The sequence below is a fragment of the Aotus nancymaae genome, unplaced genomic scaffold, assembly GCF_030222135.1.
Source record: "Aotus nancymaae isolate 86718 unplaced genomic scaffold, 86718_ANA_hifiasm-v0.15.2.pri h1tg000014l, whole genome shotgun sequence".
Taxonomy (NCBI): domain Eukaryota; kingdom Metazoa; phylum Chordata; class Mammalia; order Primates; family Aotidae; genus Aotus; species Aotus nancymaae.
This window is the reverse complement of record NW_026988425.1, coordinates 40894655-40916147: the sequence shown is the minus strand read 5'-3', so window position 1 is coordinate 40916147 and position 21493 is coordinate 40894655. Positions and strand designations below refer to the sequence as shown.

General features: G+C 37.4%; 1 pseudogene; it reads left to right on the top strand.

The window, feature by feature from the left end:
- The first annotated feature begins 19688 nt into the window (after positions 1-19688).
- On the top strand, positions 19689-21191 carry LOC105705534 (bifunctional methylenetetrahydrofolate dehydrogenase/cyclohydrolase, mitochondrial-like; annotated as a pseudogene).
- The last annotated feature ends 302 nt before the right edge of the window (positions 21192-21493 follow it).

Below are 21493 nucleotides of genomic sequence, written 5' to 3'. Positions count from 1 at the left end.
AAGCCCAGGAGTATAAGTGAGACAGTCCGAGAAATATAAAACAGCCAATAGCATACTGAATGAGCAAAAGCTAAAAGTATTCCCTTTGAAAAGTGCACAAGACAAGGATGCCCTCTCTCACCACTCCTATTCAACATAGTATCAGAAATTCTGGCCAGGGCAATCAGGCAAGAGAAAGAAATAAAGGGTATTTGAATAGGAAGAGAAGACATTAAATTGTCCCTGTTTGCAGATGACATGATTGTATATGTAGAAAACCCCATCATCTCAGCCCAAAATCTCCTTAAGCTGATAAGCAACTTCAGCAAAGTCTCAGTATACAAAATCAATGTGCAAAAATCACAAGCACCCCTATACACCAATAATAGACAGAGAGCCAAATCATGAGTGAACTCCCATTCACAATTGCTACAAAGAGAATAAAATACCTAGGAATACAACTTACAAGGGATGTGAATCACCTCTTCAAGAAGAACTACAAACAGCAGTTTAAGGAAATAACAGAGGACACAAATAGATGGAAAAACATTCCACACTCATAGATAGGAAGAATAAATATTGTGAAAATGCCTATACTGCCCAAAGTAATTTATAGATTCAATGCTATCCCCATCAAGCTACCATTGATTTTCTTCAAAGAAGTAGAAAAAACTACTTTAAATTTCATATGGAACCAAAAAAGAGCTCACATAGCCAAGACAATCCTAAGCAGAAAGAACAAAGCTGGAGGCATTATACTACCTGACTTCAAGCTTTACTACAAGGCTACAGTAACCAAAACAGCATGGTAGTAATAACAAAACAGATATATAAACCAATGGAACAGAACAGCAGCCTCAGAAATAATATCACACATCTACAACCATCTGATCTTTGACAAATCTGACAAAAACAAGCAATGGGGAAAGGATTCCCTGTTTAATAAATGTTGGAAAAACTGGCCAGTCATATGCAGAAAACTGAAACTGGACTCCTTCCTTATACATAATACAAAAATGAACTCAAGATGGATTAAAGACTTAAATTTAAGACCTAAAACCATAAAAACCATAGAAGAAAACCTAGGCAATACCATTCAGGACATAGGCATGAGCAAAAACTTTATGACTAAAACACCAAAAGCAATGACAACAAAAGCCAAAATTGACAAATGGGATCTAATTAACTAAAGAGCTTCTGCACAGCCAAGGAAACTATCATCAGAGCAAACACACAACCTACAGAATGGGAGAAAATTTTTGCAATATACCCATCTGACAAAGGGCTAATATCCAGAATCTACAAAGAACATAAACAAGTTTACAAGAAAAAACCCATCTAAAAGTGGGCAAAGGATATGAACAGGCCCTTTTCAAAAGAAGACATTTATGCAGCCAACAAACATATGAAAAAAAGCTCATCATCACTGGTCAATAGAGAAATACAAATCAAAACCACAATGAGACAGCATCTCATGCTAGTTAGAATGGCAATCATTAAAAAGTCAGGAAACAACAGATGCTGGAGAGGTTGTGGAGAAATAGGAATGCTTGTACAGTGTTGGTGGGAGTGTAAATTAGTTCAACCATTGTGGAAGACAGTGCGGTGATTCCTAAAGGATCTACAATCAGAAATACCATTTGACCCAGCAATCCTATTACTAGGTATATACCCAAAGGATTATAAATCATTCTATTATAAAGACACATGCACACGTATGTTTATTGCAGCACCGTTTACACTAGCAAAGACTTGGAACCAACCCAAATGCCCATCAATGATAGACTGGATAAATGAGCAGTTTCATATATTTCTGGTGGTAAAGATTTCTGGCAAATAATTGAAATACTACAACCTTAACAATGTTCACATATTTTCTTTTTATTCAGTAGTGTATATGGTATGGAAATAATACAAGGTATGCAAAAGATTTTCACACATAAAAGTTCATTGATGTATTAGCTATAAAAAGAAAAAAATCCAAACCAAAAATATCCATAATCTCCTATTTTGAACGCTTGGAGTTTTTATTTTTAAATTTACCATTTTTTAAATTTTAGAATGTATAGACTGAACCCCTGAAGGTTTCAGGCAATACCTTATAATCAATCTTGTTAAGATTTGGGTTGTGGAATATCTCACTGTAACTGGGATACACTAGATAATAAGTAGCCTCAAATCGGTTCACTTAAATCTTACCACCAAAGTAAATCAGGCCAGCTTAGGTGCCACCAAATGAGTCACAAAGATACTTTTTTTCATAGCTATTTGGATTTTTGAGACTGAGGAATTGTACTGATATACTATTCATTTATGAAGTATGAAGTATCTGTATGATAGACTATGACTCAGCAGATAAAAATTACAGAATTGAAATATTTTATAGTACAAGGAAAGGCTCATATATATATATATACTGAAGATGTTAGTATTTGAAACTGTATATAGACTATATTTTCAGTTTTTAATAATATTTATGTGTATAGAAAAGGTCTAAATAACATACTATGAATGTTAGCAGTTCTCTACAAGTGTTAGGGTTATAGCTGATTTTTTAATGTTAGTTATAAATCTTGTTTATATTTTCCAATTTTTTAATAATGAGCATGTATTTCTTTTATCTCACAAAAAAATGCTTGGGTTAACAGATACAAAGAAAAAAAATACAGAGGTAGCTAAAGCATAACCTAAAATGGTTCTCATATATTTTAGATGCTATTGGATAAATCTAAGTAAATTTTCTTTCATTCACAGAGAAAGGAAAGCATACATTTGGCACCAAAATCCCATAAAACATAATTTATTGGCTATAAAGGTGATTAATAGCAATAATAGTTCACTAAGGAATGTTTTGAAATCACAATCCCTAAGAAAATTTAAATAACTTACAACTCCTGCCTATATGCTTTTATTTATCATAAGGATGTGTTTTACGTTCAAATTTCCTCTTTTAGAAGAATGTTGATAAGTTGGTGATAGTGTGCTATATGGAGATTAAAGAAAAGGGAGTAAGGAATGAGAAATTACTTAACTTTAAGATTCTTTCTGTCCTTTTTTATTGATTTCATCCTGGAATATGGAGAAATGATAACACAAGAAAGTACTAAACTGTGTTTTCTCACTAAAATTCGTTATTCCAAATGTTATGCTGAATATATACTGGAGAGTTTCTATGAACCTTCCTTGTCTCTTAGTATTTCAGTTCTCAGTCAAAAGTCTTGAAGAATAGATTCTGTAATTTTTTTATTTAATACATACCCCCCAAAGCTCTTTATTTTAACATTACCATGAGTGGCTCAGTCTCTTCATTCCATAAAAAGTCTGGAATTAAAATTCTGTTAAAACTATCCCTATATTAAGTTTGCACTAAGCCCGCAAGTTAGGACAGCCTTATCTCCTCCTGTCTATTACAAACAAATTTTAACCGCAAAATAGATTGACACATCTCTTTGTTTTGTCTTTAGATTGATTCATGTAGGCTTAATACAAATTGTTATACTTAAGCTTCTGGTGGTATTTTTGAAGGCAGAAAGAAAGTCTGCGAAAGGCATAGGATCATTTTTAATGTACCTGAAGTCTTTAGCAATAAGAGAGGATACACTTTAACAGAAGGGTGAAGCATGTTGTTGTTGCAGACTTCCTGGATAATAGCCTCAGAATTTAAGGTTGTAGTTTCTAGAAATATAAATAGTAACCAAGAACCAAGGACATGTCCTAGCCATGCCAGGGGACCTGCGGAGCTTAACAGTGGTATGCTTGAACCAACTTGCACTGGCTGGGGAAAGCCATTGTGTTTACCTCTTCCTTCCTCCACATTCAGTGATGTCGTGGTGACAGTTTGAAACTGGCCATGTTTGGAGTGGTTAAACCACAGATATCATCAAACACTAGAAATTAAGGTTTGTTTGTCTTTTCCTGAGAGGTGATTGTTAAACATTTACTAACACACAGTTAATGAGGAGTATGGTTTTGAGAATTTAATGACATAATTAGTGGTAGATGTGATTGTACACTGTTACAAAGTTAGTGCTATATAATGAAAAAATTTACCATCTAGCCTTTTACAAAAAAAAATTGCTGACATCTGCTTAAGAGGATTAATACCTTTATCCCAATAGAATTAAGGCTCTCATGGAATGTGTCAAGAGTGCTTTGCCCTCAACAAGTTCCAAGAATAGAAGCATGATGTATGATGGAATGAAGATTAAAAGTAAACTCAGGAGTTTGGAATCATGGTCAGAGCCCACAAATTTAAATCAAATAAAATAAATGTAAAAGACTTGAGCTTAAGTTTTTTAAATGAATAAAAATGTATGTTTATTTTATTTTGAAAGAAAAAACTTGGGAAAGTTAGGAGACTACAGATTAAATATGAGAAAAGCTTGGCCAATAAATAAAACCAACACAGTCTAACGCAACATCAGTTGAAGTTTAGTAGGTTAAACAAATTGTCCTTCAAAAATTCTTTTCAGAATGATACCACTTAAGAAATGCACACAAACATAAATATTTAGAAAGAAACCTAAAAAGGAAAAAAAATGTTTAAAGTGGTTCTATCTGGGTTTAGAGATTATAAATGCTTTTCTGTTTTCTTCTTTGTTTTCTTCATTTCACACTTTTTAAACACTGTGCTTGTTATTAAGTTTTTAGTACTATTTGCTAGTGATATTAGTATGACTAAAAGGAAGCCAAGTGCTCTTATCTAAGAACAACAGGAAAAAGACTTCAAAGGCATTGCAGAGGTCTTCTAGGCAGCCCCTCACATCACAGGTTTATAGGCATAGGAGGAAAGAGTGGTTTGGGGGCCAGTTCCAGGGCCCCATTGCCCTGCTCAGACTCAGAACACTGCTCCCCACATCCCAGCAGCTCTAGCTCCAGCCTTGACTCAACAAGGCCCAGGTACAGCTTGGGCCACGGCTTCGAAGGTCACAACCATAAGACGTACTAGCTTTCATGTGGTGTTAAGTTTACAGGCATGCAGAATGCAAGCATGAAGGTGGCTTAACAGCTTTCCCCTAGATTTCACAGGATGTAGGGAAAGTCTGGGTGGCCAAAAAGAATCCTGTTATAGGGCTGGACCCCTCACGGATAATTTCTACTAGGGCAGTGTGAAGAGGAAATGTGGAGCTGGAGCCCACAAAGAGACATGGTCTAGTGGAGCTGTGGAAAGGAGGTCACTGCCTTTCAGACTCCAGAATGTTAGTCATGGGCAGCTTGCATCCTGATCCTGAAAAACCTGCATGAACACACCTCCAATTCACGACAGCAACCACAGGGGCTTCACCCTGCAAAGCCACAGAAGCAGAGCTGCCGAAGGCTTTAGGAACTCACCTCTTGAACCAGTGTGCTCTGGATGGAGGACATGGAATCAAAGGAGATTATTCTGGAGCTTTAAGATATAATGCCTGCCCTGCTGGGTTCCAGACTTGCATGGGGCCTATTACCCCTTTCTTTTGGCTAATTTCTTATTTTGGAATGGAAATGTTTACCCAATGCCTATAATACCATTGTATCTTGGAAGAAAGTAACTTGTTTTTGATTTTATAGGTTCATAGATAGGATGAACGTGGCCTTGAGTCTCATATGAAACTTTTGACTTTGAACTTTGGAACTTTAGAAGTTAAGGCTGGAACAAGTTAAGACTTTGGGAGACTATTGCAAAGGCATGATTGTATTTGAAATGTGAGAAGAACATGAGATTTGCTGAGTCAGGGGATGAATGATATAGTTTGAACATTTGTCTCCTCCAAATCTCAAATTGAAATGTAATCCCCAAAGTTGGAAGTGGGGCCTGGTGGGAGATGTTTGGATCATAGTAGCAAATCCTTCATGAATTGCTTAGCACTGTCCCCTTGGTGATTAGTGAGTTCTCATTTTGGTAGTTCCTGTGAGATCTGGTTGTTTCAAAGAGCATGGAACTTCTCCCCTCTCTCTTGCTCCCACTCTTACAATGTAACATGCTGTCTCTTTGTCTTCTTCCACCATGATTATAAGCTTCTTAAGACCCTCACTGGAAGCCAAGCAGATGCTAGCACCATGCTTCTCACACAGCCTGCAGAACCATAAGCCATTTAAATCTCTTTTCTTTATAAATTACCCAGCCTCAGGTATTTTTTCATAACAATGCAAAAACAGCCTAACACTCTAAGTTTAATTGTAGTGTCCAGACCAAAGAAGTTTATAAAATATGAATATAGGTAACACTACTGAACTATACACTTAAAATAGTTGAGATGTTAAATTTTATGTTATGAATATTTTACCACAATTTTTCAAAAGCTTATAATAAGAAAAGTAGTATAGTAGGGTGAGGTACCAGCTTATTACTTACTACTGAATGATTCTGTATAATTTATTTAGCCCTTCTGAGCCTTATTTTCTCCTCTGTAAAATAAGATTAGTAATAGAACTATATACCATATTTACTCTAATATAGCCAACCATTCTCCCATTAATACACATTAATATTCTTTCTTATTAAGCAAACTTACTTTAGATCTCTTGCTTCAGTAAAACAAAGCAAAATGGAGTCTAATAGACTCTGACTTCTACACAGATTAGAGAGATCTCATATGCTGGGCAAATTGCAAATTCATGACTCTCAAATAAGAGAGCTAAACTCATATATCAATTAACTAGTCTGAACTCTATGGAAAGACAATTCCAGCAGGAAGAGATGAGATGTAAGCACTTGCTTCTCTGGGGCAGATGAAGCCAGATGTCAGTAAGAATAATTCAGCTAGAATTGTTAATAAATTAGTAGAAGCTGAGTGTGGGCTAGTGAGAGAGCATAGAGTTCTAGGGACTGCAGATGAAGGTAAATTCTCATCTTTTCTCCACAGATGCCACCAGGAACTCATAAAAAAGACTGGCAATAGTCCTGAGAAAGCAACTCTTACAGTGCTGGCCTGAAGGTAGGAACTGCAGATACTGCAGAATGATACTGGGGCCACAGCAGAAACAAACTTCAAACTCAGCCTGACTCCTGAATAGATTAACTCAAACCCAGATATTAAAGGCCTAGCAGAAAAAAAGATACACCCATTTCCAGGCAAATAAACCATTCTTTCCTACATAACATGAGCAATATTTGACAAAAAATAAAAAGGGATTCAAAAAGTAAGGAAAATAAAACACACGCATACACACACTACCAAGAAAAAAAAAAGCAATCACTAGAACCAGACTCAGATATGACACAGATGTTGACGCTAAATGACAGGAAATTTAAAATAAATATGACTAATATGTTTTAAAGCTCTAAGGGAGAAGGTGAACAAATGCAGGATCAGGCAGGTAATTTCAGCAGAAGGATGGAAACGGCAAGAATTAATCAAATGGAAATGTTAGAAACAGCACAACAGTGACAAAGCATGCTTTCAACTGGCTCATAAGTAGACTTAAGAATCTAGCAAAAGAATTAGTAAACTTGAAAATAGATTGATAGATACTACTCAGACTGAAACACCAAAGGAAGAAAAATAGTTGGGGGAAAAAAACATTAAAAAAAAAACAGGAAGATGGCCGCTTAGGAGGAACTCGGGAATGCAGCTCCGAGAGAAAGCACAGAGGGTGAGTGGACGCCGTATTTCCAGACTGATTTTTACTGCCCACAGACCAGGAGATTCACACGCAGAGAAGCCACACGGGTCGCCAGCGCTGCTGGCGCCGCTGGCTTGAACGGCGCAGCCGCTGGGCCGGCACCCTGAGGCAACGGCTCACTGTACAAAGTGAGAGAGTCTGAGTCCCCTATAAGCCAGCAAGGGGAGCTGAAACGGGGAGCCAGGCCAGCGCCACGAATCTCAGAGCCGCGGCTTTAGCCAACGCAGCGGCTCCGGAGGCAGATCAGATGAGACGGTGTCCCCTCTTACCCAGCAAGAAGACCTGAAACACAACTGAAACCGGGACGGTCCAGCTCTGTGGAGGAGGGGCGTTCTCCATAGGCACCCTGCTGTTCCCAGGGCAATCTAACAAGGCAATCCGCCACTACAGAGACTCCGTCGCTACAGGGGCGGGCCAACATCATGGAAGCAGTTCTAACTACACCCAGAAGTTCACACGGAAGCTGGGTGTAGCCCACAGCAGCTTAGCGAAGCCTCTGCAAACTGAGTGTGACTAGGCTGCCACCTTGTGGGCAGGGAAAACAGCAACCGCACAGGGGAACATCACAAAACCGTAACTCCCTGGGACAGAACACCTGGGGGGAAGAGCAGGGGGTTTATGAGTTCTGCCACAGCAGACTTAAAATTACCAAAATCAGAAAGACAACAACTACAAAGTCAACAGGTGGATAAATCCACAAAGATGGGAAGAAACCAGCGCAAAAAGGATGAAAACACCCAAAACCAGAACACTTCTCCTCCTACAAGGGATCACAACTCCTCACCAGCAAGGGAACAAGACTGGATGGAGAATGAGTGTGATGAAATGACAGAATCAGCTTTCAGAAAGTGGATAATAAGAAACTTCCGTGAGCTAAAAGAACATGTTCTAACCCAATGCAAAGAAACTAAGAACCTGGAAAAAAGACTTGACGAAATGCTAACAAGAATGGACAACTTAGAGAGGAATATGAGCGAATTGATGGAGCTGAAAAACACAACACGAGAACTTCGTGAAGCATGCACAAGTTTCAACAGCAGAATTGACCAAGCAGAAGAAAGGATATCAGAGGTCGAAGATCAACTCAATGAAATAAAACGAGAAGGCAAGATTAGAGAAAACAGGGTAAAAAGGAATGAACAGAGTCAACAAGAAATATGGGACTATGTGAAAAGACCTAATCTACGTTTGATAGGTGTACCTGAATGTGATGAAGAGAATGCATCCAAGCTGGAAAATACTCTTCAGGATATTATCCAGGAAAACTTCCCCAACCTAACAAGGCAGGCCAAGATTCAAGTCCAGGAAATACAGAGAACACCACAAAGATACTCCTCTAGAAGAGCAACCCCAAGACACATAATCATCAGATTCACCAGGGTTGAAATGAAGGAGAAAATACTAAGGGCAGCCAGAGAGAAAGGTCAGGTTACCCACAAAGGGAAACCCATCAGACTCACTGCAGATCTCTCAGCAGAAACCCTACAGGCCAGAAGAGAGTGGGGGCTGATATTCAACATCCTTAAGGAAAAGAACTTTCAACCCAGAATTTCGTATCCAGCCAAACTAAGCTTCATAAGTGAAGGAAAAATAAAATCCTTTGTGAACAAGCAAGAACTCAGAGAGTTCATCACCACCAGAACAGCTCTACAAGAGCTCCTGAAGGAGGCACTACACATAGAAAAGAACAACCAGTACCAGCCACTCCAAAAACACACGAAAAGGTAAAGAGCATCAACACAATGAAGAATCTGCATCAACCAAAGGGCAAAACAGCCACCTAGCACCAAAATGACAGGATCGAATTCACACATAACAATATTAACCCTAAATGTAAACGGACTAAATGCCCCAATCAAAAGACACAGACTCGCAAATTGGATAAAAAGCCAAAACCCATCAGTGTGCTGTATCCAGGAAAGCCATCTCGCATGCAAGGATACACAAAGGCTCAAAATAAAGGGATGGAGGAAGATTTACCAAGCAAATGGAGAGCAAAAAAAAGCAGGAGTTGCAATTCTCATCTCTGATAAAATAGACTTTAAAGCAACAAAGATCAAAAGAGACAAAGAAGGACATTACATAATGGTAAAAGGATCAATGCAGCAAGAAGAGCTAACGATCCTAAATATATATGCACCTAATACAGGAGCACCCAGATACATAAGGCAAGTTCTTAAAGACTTACAAAGAGACTTAGACTCCCACACAATAATAGTGGGAGACTTCAACACACCATTGTCAATATTAGATAGATCAACGAGACAGAAAATTAACAAGGATATCCAGGACTTGAACTCAGACCTGGAACAAGCAAACCTAATAGACATTTACAGAACTCTCCACCCCAAATCCACAGAATATACATTCTTCTCAGCACCACATCACACCTACTCTAAAATTGACCACATAATTGGAAGTAAATCACTCCTCAGCAAATGCAAAAGAACGGAAACCATAACAAACAGTCTCTCAGACCACAGTGCAATCAAGTTAGAACTCAGAATGCAGAAACCAACCCAGAACTGCACAGCCTCATGGAAAATGAACAACTTTCTCCTGAATGTTGACTGGATAAACAATGAAATGAAGGCAGAAATAAAGACGTTCTTCGAAACCAACGAGAACGAAGACACCACATACCAGAATCTCTGGGACACATTTAAAGCAGTCTCTAGAGGAAAATATATAGCAATAAGTGCCCACATGAGAAGAAAGGAGAGATCTAAAATTTACACCCTATCGTCAAAATTGAAAGAGCTAGAGGAGCAAGATCAAAAAAACTCAAAACCTAGCAGAAGACAAGAAATAACTAAGATCAAAGCAGAATTGAAGGAGATAGAGACACGAAAAACCCTTCAAAAAATCAATAAATCCAGGAGCTGGTTTTTTGAAAAGATCAATAAAATAGACAGACCACTAGCCAGACTAATAAAAAAGAAAAGAGAGAATAATCAAATAGATGCAATAAAAAATGACAAAGGGGATATCACCACAGATTCCACAGAAATTCAAACCATCATCAGAGATTATTACAAACAACTCTATGCACATAAATTAGAAAACCTGGAGGAAATGGATAAATTCCTGGACAGTAGCCTCCTCCCATGCCTAAACCAGGAAGAAGTTGAAACCCTGAATAGACCAATAACAAGGTCTGAAGTCGAGGCAGCAATTAAGAGCCTACCACCCAAAAAAAGCCCAGGTCCAGATGGGTTCACAGCCGAATTCTACCAGACATACAAAGAGGAACTGATACCATTCCTACTGAAACTATTCCAAATAATCCAAAAAGAGGGAATCCTTCCCAAATCATTTTATGAGACCAACATCATCCTAATACCAAAACCTGGCAGAGACTCAACAAGAAAAGAAAACTACAGGCCAATATCCATGATGAACATAGATGCAAAAATCTTCAAAAAATACTGGCAAGCCGATTACAACAGCACATCAAAAAGCTTATCCACCATGATCAAGTAGGATTCATCCCGGGGATGCAAGGCTGGTTCAATATACGCAAGTCTATAAATGTAATTCACCACATAAACAGAACCAAAGACAAAAACCACATGATTATCTCAATCGATGCAGAGAAGGCCTTTGACAAAATTCAACAGCCCTTTATGCTAAAAACCCTCAATAAACTAGGTATCGATGGAACGTATCTCAAAATAATAAAAGCGATTTACGACAAACCAACAGCCAATATCATACTGAACGGGCAAAAACTGGAAGCATTCCCTTTGAAATCTGGCACTAGACAAGGATGCCCTCTCTCACCACTCCTATTCAATATAGTACTGGAAGTTCTAGCCAGAGCAATCAGGCAAGAAAAAGAAATAAAGGGTATTCGATTAGGAAAGGAGGAAGTCAAATTGTCTCTATTTGCAGACGACATGATTGTATATCTAGAAGACCCTATCGCCTCAGCCCAAAATCTCCTGAAACTGATAAGCAACTTCAGCAAAGTCTCAGGATACAAAATCAATGTGCAAAAATCACAAGCATTCCTATACATCAATAACAGACTTAAAGAGAGCCAAATCAAGAACGAACTGCCATTCACAATTGCTACAAAGAGAATAAAATACCTAGGAATACAACTAACAAGGAACGTAAAGGACCTCTTCAAGGAGAACTACAAATCACTGCTCAACGAAATAAGAGAGGACACAAACAGATGGAGAAACATTCCATGTTCATGGTTAGGAAGAATTAATATCATGAAAATGGCCATACTGCCCAAAGTAATATACAGATTCAATGCTATCCCCATCAAGCTACCAATGACCTTCTTCACAGAACTGGAAAAAACCACCTTAAACTTCATATGGAACCAAAAGAGAGCCCGCATAGCCAAGTCAATTCTAAGCAAAAAGAACAAAGCAGGAGGCATCACACTACCAGACATCAAACTCTACTACAAGTCTACAGTAATCAAAACAGCATGGTACTGGTACCAAAACAGAGATATAGACCAATGGAACAGAACAGAGGCGTCGGAGGCAACACAACATATCTACAACCACCCGATCTTTGACAAACCTGAAAAAAACAAGCAATGGGGAAAGGATTCCCTGTTCAATAAGTGGTGTTGGGAAAACTGGCTAGCCATATGCAGAAAGCAGAAACTGGACCCCTTCCTGACACCTTACACTAAAATTGACTCCAGATGGATTAAAGACTTAAACATAAGACCTAACACCATAAAATCACTAGAAGGAAACCTAGGCAAAACCATTCAGGACATAGGCGTAGGCAAGGACTTCATGACCAAAACACCAAAAGCATTGGCAACAAAAGCCAAAATAGACAAATGGGACCTAATCAAACTCCACAGCTTCTGCACAGCAAAAGAAACAGTCAATAGAGTGAATCGGCAACCAACAGAATGGGAAAAAATTTTTGCAGCCTACCCATCTGACAAAGGGCTGATATCCAGAATTTACAACGAGCTAAAAAAGATTTACAAGAAAAAAACAAACAAGCCCATTCAAAAGTGGGCGAAGGATATGAACAGATACTTTACAAAAGAAGACATACATGAGGCCAACAAGCATATGAAAAAATGCTCATCATCACTGGTCATTAGAGAAATGCAAATCAAAACTACATTGAGATACCATCTCACACCAGTTAGAATGGCAATCATTAAAAAATCTGGAGACAACAGATGCTGGAGAGGATGTGGAGAAATAGGAACACTTTTACACTGTTGGTGGGAGTGTAAATTAGTTCAACCATTGTGGAAAACAGTGTGGCGATTCCTCAAGGACCTAGAAATAGAAATTCCATTTGACCCAGCAATCCCATTACTGGGCATATATCCAAAGGATTATAAATCGTTCTACTATAAGGACACATGCACACGAATGTTCATAGCAGCACAGTTTACAATAGCAAAGACCTGGAACCAACCCAAATGCCCATCGATGATAGACTGGACAGGAAAAATGTGGCACATATACACCATGGAATATTATGCAGCCATTAAAAACGAGGAGTTCGCGTCCTTTGTAGGGACATGGATGAACCTGGAAACCATCATTCTCAGCAAACTGACACAAGAACACAAAATCAAACACCACATGTTCTCACTCATAGGCGGGTGTTGAACAAGGAGAACATATGGACACAGGGAGGGGAGCACTATACATGGGGGTCTGTTGTGGGGGAGTGGGGGGGACAGCGGGGGGGTGGTGAATTGGGGAGGGATAGCATGGGGAGAAATGCCAGATATGGGTGAAGGGGAGGAAGGCAGCAAATCACACTGCCACGTATGCACCTATGCAACAACCTTGCATGTTTTTCACATGTACCCCAAAACCTAAAATGCAATAAATAAAAAAATAAAAAAATAAATAAATAAATAAAAAAAAAAAACAGGAGAAAGCATCTAAGAACTGTGGAGCAATATGGAACCATCTAACATACAGGTAATTGAAATTCTAGAAACAGAAGCAGAGAAAAAGGCAACAGAAATATTGAAGGAAAAAGGCCAAGAATTCTCCAAAATTGATGACAGACACCAAACCACTGTTTCAAGAAGCTCAGAGAACATCAGGAAGGATAATTACACAAACATACACACTCCCTACCAAAGATACCATCTTCAAACTGCTGAAAGCAAGAGACAGAAGAAATGTTGACAACAGCAAGAGAAAAAGGAGGATACATATATTCAGGGAAAGAAAGAAAGATAACAATTAGATGGATGACGCAAGCCAGAAGACACTAGTCTAGTTTTTAAAGTGCTAAAAAAGAAAAATTCTCAACCCAGAATTCTATCCCTAGTAATAATACCTTTCAAATAGAAAAACAAAGACTGTCTCAAAAAACTAGGAGAATTCATTGCCAGCAGGTTTATATACTATATGAAATGTTAAAGAAAATTTTTCAGGCAGAAATCATGCTATATTTTAATTGGACTAAAAGATCAATCAACTATTTGAAGCAAAAATATTAGCTTTAATAGCTTTAACCCATTATTAACCCATTATGTATTAAGAGCATATGTAAAAGTAAAAAGAATGACAACAGCCCCAAAAGATTGAATGTGTAAAATGTAATGGGAATGCTGGGTCAAAATATAGCCCTGTTTTAAGTTCCTTGAGAAATTGCCAAACTGCTTTCCACAGGATTGAACTAATTTACATTCCCACCAACAGTGTATAAGGGTTCTCTTTTCTCTGACATCTTGCCAACATCTGTTATTTTTTGACTTTTTTCTTTCTTTTTTTTTTTTGTTTTTTTTTTTTTTGGTGTATGTGCATGTGTGTGTAACAAGACCTCGCTCTTTCACCCAGGCTGGAGTGCAGTGGCATGAACACAACTCACTGCAGCCTCAACCTCTTGAGTTCAAGCAATCTTCCCGCCTAAGCCTCCTGAATAACGGACCACAGACATGCACCATGACACCTGACTAATTTATTATTTATTTTTTTTTGTAGAAACAGGGTCTCACCATGTTGCCTAGACTGGTCTCAAACTCCTGGGCTCAAGCAATCCTCTCACCTCAGCCTTTCAGAATATTGGGATTACAGGCATGAGCAGCCTGACTTTTTAATAATAGCCATTCTGATTGTTGTGAGACAATATCTCATTGTGGTTTTGATTTGCATTTCTGTAATGATTAGTAAGGATGAGCATTTTTAATATGCTTGTTGGCTGCTTGTATGTCATTTTTTGAGAAGTGTCTGTTCATGTCCTTTACTCATTTTTCAATGAGGCTGTTTGGTTTTGCTTATTGTTTAAGTTCCTTATAAATTCTAGATATTAGCTCTTTGTCAGATGCATAGTTCAAAAATATTTACTTCCACTTTGTAGGTTGTCTGTTTACCTTTTTGATAGTTTCTTTTGCTTTGCAGTAACTCTATAGTTTAATTAAGTTCCACTTGTCAATTTTTGGTTCTGTTGCAACTGCTTTTGGAGTCTTCATCATGACATTTTTGCCAAGGCTTATGTCCAGAATGATATTTCCTAGGTTTTCTTCTTGGGTTTTTAGTTTTTGGTCTTACATTTAAGTCTTCTTGCATATGGTGAAAGAAAAGGGTCCAGTTTCAATCTTCTACTTATGGGTAGTCAGTTACCCAGAACTATTTATTGAATAATGAGTCCTTTTCCCATTGCTTGTTGTTATCAATTTTGTTGAGGATCAGATGGTTGTATGTGTGTGGTTTGATTTCTGGGTTTTCTAGCCTGTTCCATTGCTCTATGTGTCTATTTTCTTACCAGTACCATGCTATTTTGGTTACTGTAGTTTTGTAGTATAGTTTGAATTTGGGTAGTGTGATGCCTCTGGCTTTGTTCTTTCTACTTAGAATTGTTTTGCTTTGGCTATTCAGGCTTATTTTTTGCTTCAATATGAATTTTAGAATAGTTTTAATTCTGTGAAAAATGTCATTGGTGGTTTGATAAGAATAGCATCAAACCTGTAAATTGCTTTAGATAGTATGGTCATCTTAACAATATTGATTTTCCATTTGTTCATGTCATCTCTAATTTCTTTCAGCAGTGTTTGGTAATTTTCATTGTAGAGATCTTTCACCTCCCTTGTTAGCTATATTCCTAGGTACTTTATTTCGTGGCTACTGTGAATGGCATTACGTTCTAGATTTGGCTGTCAGTCTGAATATTACTGGTGTATAGAAATGGTACTAATTTTTCAACACTGATTTTTGTATCCTAAAACATTACTGATGTTATTTGTCAGTTCTAAGAGCCTTTGAGCGGAGACTATGGGATGGGGTTCCTTAGGTACAGAATTTTATTGTCTGTGAAAAGAAATAGTTTTACTTCCTCTCTTCCTATTTGGATGCCTTTTATTTCTTTCTCTTGCCTTGATTTATCTGGCTAGGACTTCCATACTATGTTGAATAGAAGTGGTGAGAGTGGGCATCCTTGTCTTGTTCACATTCTCAAGAGGAATGCTTCCAGCTTTTGCCTGTTTAGTGTGATGTTGGCTGTGGGTTTATCATAAATCGCTCTTATTACTTTGGGGTATAGAAGTGAGAAATTATGATCCAGGCTTTGAAAAGACAGTAGGAAGAAAATAAGCATGTTTTTGAAAATACATATTTATCAAATGAAATAAGTAGGAGTGTAAAAACCTATTCATAGTTATTGATAGCCATCTGCACACGAATTCTTTGTAATTCATTTTAATCAATCAATTTCTTCCTTTAATAAACTAAACATAATATAACAGAGAAGAAAATGATAGAACCAAAACTGTAAAATGCTAGGATAGGGAAAAAACCATTTTACCTATTTTAAGATTCATATTAAAATGCACATAATCAGGAAAGAAGATGAGGACACTAGATGATTTATGACACTATGGTCTTTGTAATGACAATCAAGGCAATCATTATTTCCAGAAAGATTATCTAGCATATGAAATGCTAGTCATGCACAGAATTATTACTAGGCCAAAAATACTTGTCTTTTATATCTTAATCCTTACCAGGAAATACACGCCATTAAAAAGTAATCAGTTAAATTGGGTAACTTTTTATTATCTTTTTGTACTTTTAAAAAGTATAGTTACAAAAGCAGTACGTGTGCACTATAGAAAATCTTTAAATTTAATTAAATAAATTTAATTAACATCAGTGTCCACCATTGCTAATCACCTTAATATTTATATTTTCAGGTCTTTATACACACACACACACGGACAGACACACATACATACATACACACACACACACACACACCCCTCTTTCTAGTCTTACATGAATATAAAATCTTATTGTACATACCATTCCTCAATCTGGTTTTGTTTTTTCAGTAACTTTCTCTTTCAGTACATTTTATTTCATCTACTGCTGAGATTATGTTCAAAATTCCCCCAGGTGACACAAAAATATTATATACAGCTCATTTGTCCATTTAAATATCAAATGTAGGATCCAATCTTGCATCTGGCTTTTATATTTGTTAAATTTCTTGTAATTGATTACAATCTTTTTTTCATAATACTTTTTAAAAAAACCAAGCCAATTACATTCTATAGAATACTCCTGAATTTTTCCAGTTGTTTTGCTGTGCTATTATTGAACTTGTTAGCCTATATCCTGTATTTCCTGTCATAATCTATATTCTATATTGTATATTAGAAGCTTAATAAATTTAATTTAAATTATTTTCACCAATAACAATTCAATGTGATGGTGTGTACTTCATGTAGCATCATATCCAAAGCCACATAATATCTGGTTAACCATTATTGGTGGCACTATGATTGATTCTTACACTAAGTAATTTTGTTTTTCCCATCCACTGTACAGATAAGCTTTTCTCCTTGTGATTAAAAAGTAATCTGTTAGGTTTTTTTTTTTTTAGCAATTAACCAATGGCCAGTTTCTCATCAACCATTTACTTAACGGTTTTGACACCAATTAATATTTTCCCCTTAATCTAATAATATCATTTGGATCTGTAAAATTATGTTTTCTACAATTTCTTGTATATTTTATAACTGGCTTTCTTCTGTAATACAGAACTTTTTCTCAAATATCAGGAAAATTGGTTAACAGGTGAAAATATAATAAGTGGAACTCTCATACACACCTGATGGAAATATTTTTAACACCTCTTTGGAAAACAATCTGCCACTATCTAGCCAAAGTAAATATATACTCAATTTATGACCCAGCATTTCCATTTTAGGTTTAACATTTTTCAATTTCAGGATACTCCACTTAAAATGAGAAATCTACCTCTGTAAATTAAGCATCTATAAGTCCTAATTGAGAAGAAATTTCTCAATATTTTAAATAAAAAAATTAAGTGTTATATATCAACTCAAAACTTCAACGAATTTTCTAAAACAGAACTAATTCACTGTCAAATGCCTATGTATAACAACTAATCATGTCAGGATGTAAAAAGATTTAAATGTTCATCAAACAAATGGTTGCTTTGTATACAGTAATCACAGTACCATGGCCTTTATTGATTCTCAGCTGTACCTTTCACAACATTTACACTTAATTTTATTTAAAATAGAACTTCAGATTTCACCCTTATTCCCACCTTCTTTTTCCACAATACACACACACACACACACACACACACATTGTTTTGTTTCACACACACACACATTGTTTTGTTTAAAATGAAGTATTGAGCTTTGGGGGCATGAATATACAGTTTTTTTGTAAGACATCAGCAAGTAAGTATATTGCAGACACCTACATTCTAAAGTTTGGGTATTAAAATCCAAGAGTTGTTTCACCAGGAAAATGTTAAGGTGTGCTACTCACTATTTACCCTAAATACATTCACACACATGCATTTGTAACAGCATTGCTTACAGTAACCAAAAACTGCCAACATCTTAAATGTTCACTTACAGTAGCATGTATGAATTATGAAATATTCATATAATGGGAGAGTATATTAAAAAGAAAACAATACAGCCAAATATTATAGTTTGGATTACCTCCAGAAACATGAACCAATAAATTTCTATTCATTATAAATTACCTAGTCTGAGATATTCTATCAGCACAAAATGGATTAAGACATGGGGATACCTCCAGGGTGGAGGGATAGAAGTGTAATTAGGGAGAACGCCATGAATAGACTGAGTATGTGTTTTGGAATGCTGCCATTTTTATTTTTTGACTTAGGTTACGCAAGAGTTTGTTTTATAAACAAACTACATTACTCATTAAACTACAAATATATTTTTATGAACTCTTCTGGAAATGTATATGTTTCAGAGTAAGAAAAGGAAAGGGTTAATGGAAAAAGAAGCTTAGGTATTAATAAAGGAGACAAAAGTGCAGGATTCTGCTAAGGGGCACCAAGCCTGGGTTGCTCTATCTGACCATATGTCAACAAATATATGACGACTGTAAAATACCAAAAGAAGAGTACCCAAAATAAGACAGGGACAAAACAATTTGCAAAGGAGCTTGCACTGAGAAAAACAATACATTTGTTGGATTGGAACTTTATGGATAAAAAATGCTTCCATACAAATTACAAGCTTTAAACATATCTAGAAGATAAAAACTGAAAGTTTCCATGGGAACATAACAGGCATTTGTAAAATTATAAAATGTAAGAATACTGTGAACTGTGGTTTTGTGCAACAAATCCTGCAATTCTGAAAACATGAGGATGTCAATCAAATTCAAGAGAAATCACTTTCAACAATTAAAAAAACATTTTACATAGAAGGTGGTAACTTTGCAATAATTCATTATTATTATATGTTCTTAAATTTCGATATGTACAGAAAAAAATCGAATACTTAAGCACCAAGTCAGAATATTTTTTAAAAAGTGTTTAATCATTTCATAACTAGTTGAAATTTAGTTTAAAATGAATGTTTTTCAGAACTTTAACCAGGCTGGGACACAAAGGCAAAAAAAATTGAAAAGCATTTGCCCAGGTGCTTCTGATTCCCAGCATGTTGTCTCCTGCTGGGAGACTATGTCACAGCTAATCCCATTAATATTACTTTAATGTGGTACTTGAATTTTGTAAAAAAATTCTACCTGCATTTCCATAAATGAACGTATCTATCTTCCTTCAACAAAATTTTATTTGAAATCACTGTCAGTCCAGAGTGGGCATTGGCGCAGGCTATGGCTGGGACTTCCCTCAAGTCAGCGTTGGCCTCCCCGGAGCTCCAGTCAGCTCAGAGCTGCCGCCTCCACCCTCGCCCTTTCCACCTAGCGGCAGTTCTTTTGCACTCCCTCAGGGACAAGCTCTTATCGCTTCCGGTAACTCTCAACTGCTCGAGTGAGCTAAGCTTTTGCACCAACTGGACAGCTGGCTAACCTCAAAATTGTCGCCCTTGACATCAGATACTCACTTTTGCTCTATCAGCTTTGGAAGAAGCAGTGGAGTTCTTGGGACGAGCCCGTTGCCAACTAAATGAAGCCGTTGTCAGAAAACTGGCCCAGCGGATCAAGCAGGAAGTGTGGCAGGAGGTGGAAGCGTAGATGGTCTCTGGGAACAAATGGCCACACCTGAGTGTGGCTACGGTTGGGAAGAGCCCATTCCCAACTAAATTAAGCTGTTGTCAGGAAACTCGCCCAGCGGATCAAGCAGGAAGTGTGGCAGGAGGTGGAAGAGTAGATGGTCTCTGGGAACAAAACACCTGAGTGTGGCTATGGTTGGGAAGAGCCCATTCCCAACTAAATGAACCTGTTGTCCGGAAACTCGCCCAGCAGATCAAGCAGGAAGTGTGGCAGGAGGCAGAATAGTAGATGGCCTCTGGCAACAAACAGCCATGCCTGAGCGTGGCTCTGGTTGATGAGAATCCTGCAAGTCACTCCTGTGTCCTCAACAAAATCAGGGCAGCTGCAGATGTGGGAATCAACAAAATTAGAACATTGTGAAACCAGCTTGAATTTCAGAGAAAGAATTGTTGAATTTAACCAATAAACTGAATAACGATGATAATGTAGATGGCCTCCTTGTTCAGCTGCCTCTTCCAGAGCACACTGAGAGAAAGCTCTGCGATGCTGTTTCTCCAGATAAAGATGTTGATGGGTTTCATGTAATTAATGTAGGGTGAATATATCTGGACCAGTATTCCATGTATCAGCTACTCCATGGGGTGTCTGGGAAATAATTAAGCAAACTGGCATTCCAACCCTAGGAAAGACTATGGCTGTGGCTGGAAGGTCAAAAATTTTGTTGGAATGCCCATTGCAATATCACTGCACGCAGATGGGGTACATGAACGTCACAGAGGTGATGCCACTGTTACAATATCTCATTGATATACTCCCAAAGAGGAGTTGAAGAAACATAAAATTCTTGCAGATATTGTAATATTCATTGCAGGCATTCCAAATCTGATCACAGCAAATATGATCAAGGAAGGAGCAATGGTTATTGATGTGGGAATAGATATAGTTCAAGATCCTATAACTGCTAAACCTAAGTTGTTGGAAATGTGGATTTTAAAGGAGTTATGCAAAAAGCCAGTTATATCACTCTAGTTCCTGGAGGTGTTGGCCCCATGACAGTGGCAATGCTAATGAAAAATACCAAAATCACTGCAAAACCAAAACATGCTGAGGTTTGAAGAACAGGAAATGCGGAAGTCTAAAGAGCTTGGAGTAGCCGGTAACTAACTGTTGTGTCTTCTATATAACCAACGGCACTCCAAGCCTGCTCAAGAAGCAAAGCAAGCCAATAGAAATATTTTTTTTTTATTTATTCTACTGAAATGGTTTAAAATGATGCTTTGCATTTATTGAAAGCCTACATGGGTGTGTGTGCACATAGCTCTGCAGTACCTCACCAAGAAGCATTCCAGTATCATGCAGGGTCATGTAATCTAGCCAAGAGCAGCCATTAACCTTGTGATTAACATGGGAGACATTGGCATATTGAGAATGGAAGCTTAACTTTGTCAAGCCACCTCTGTTAAAAA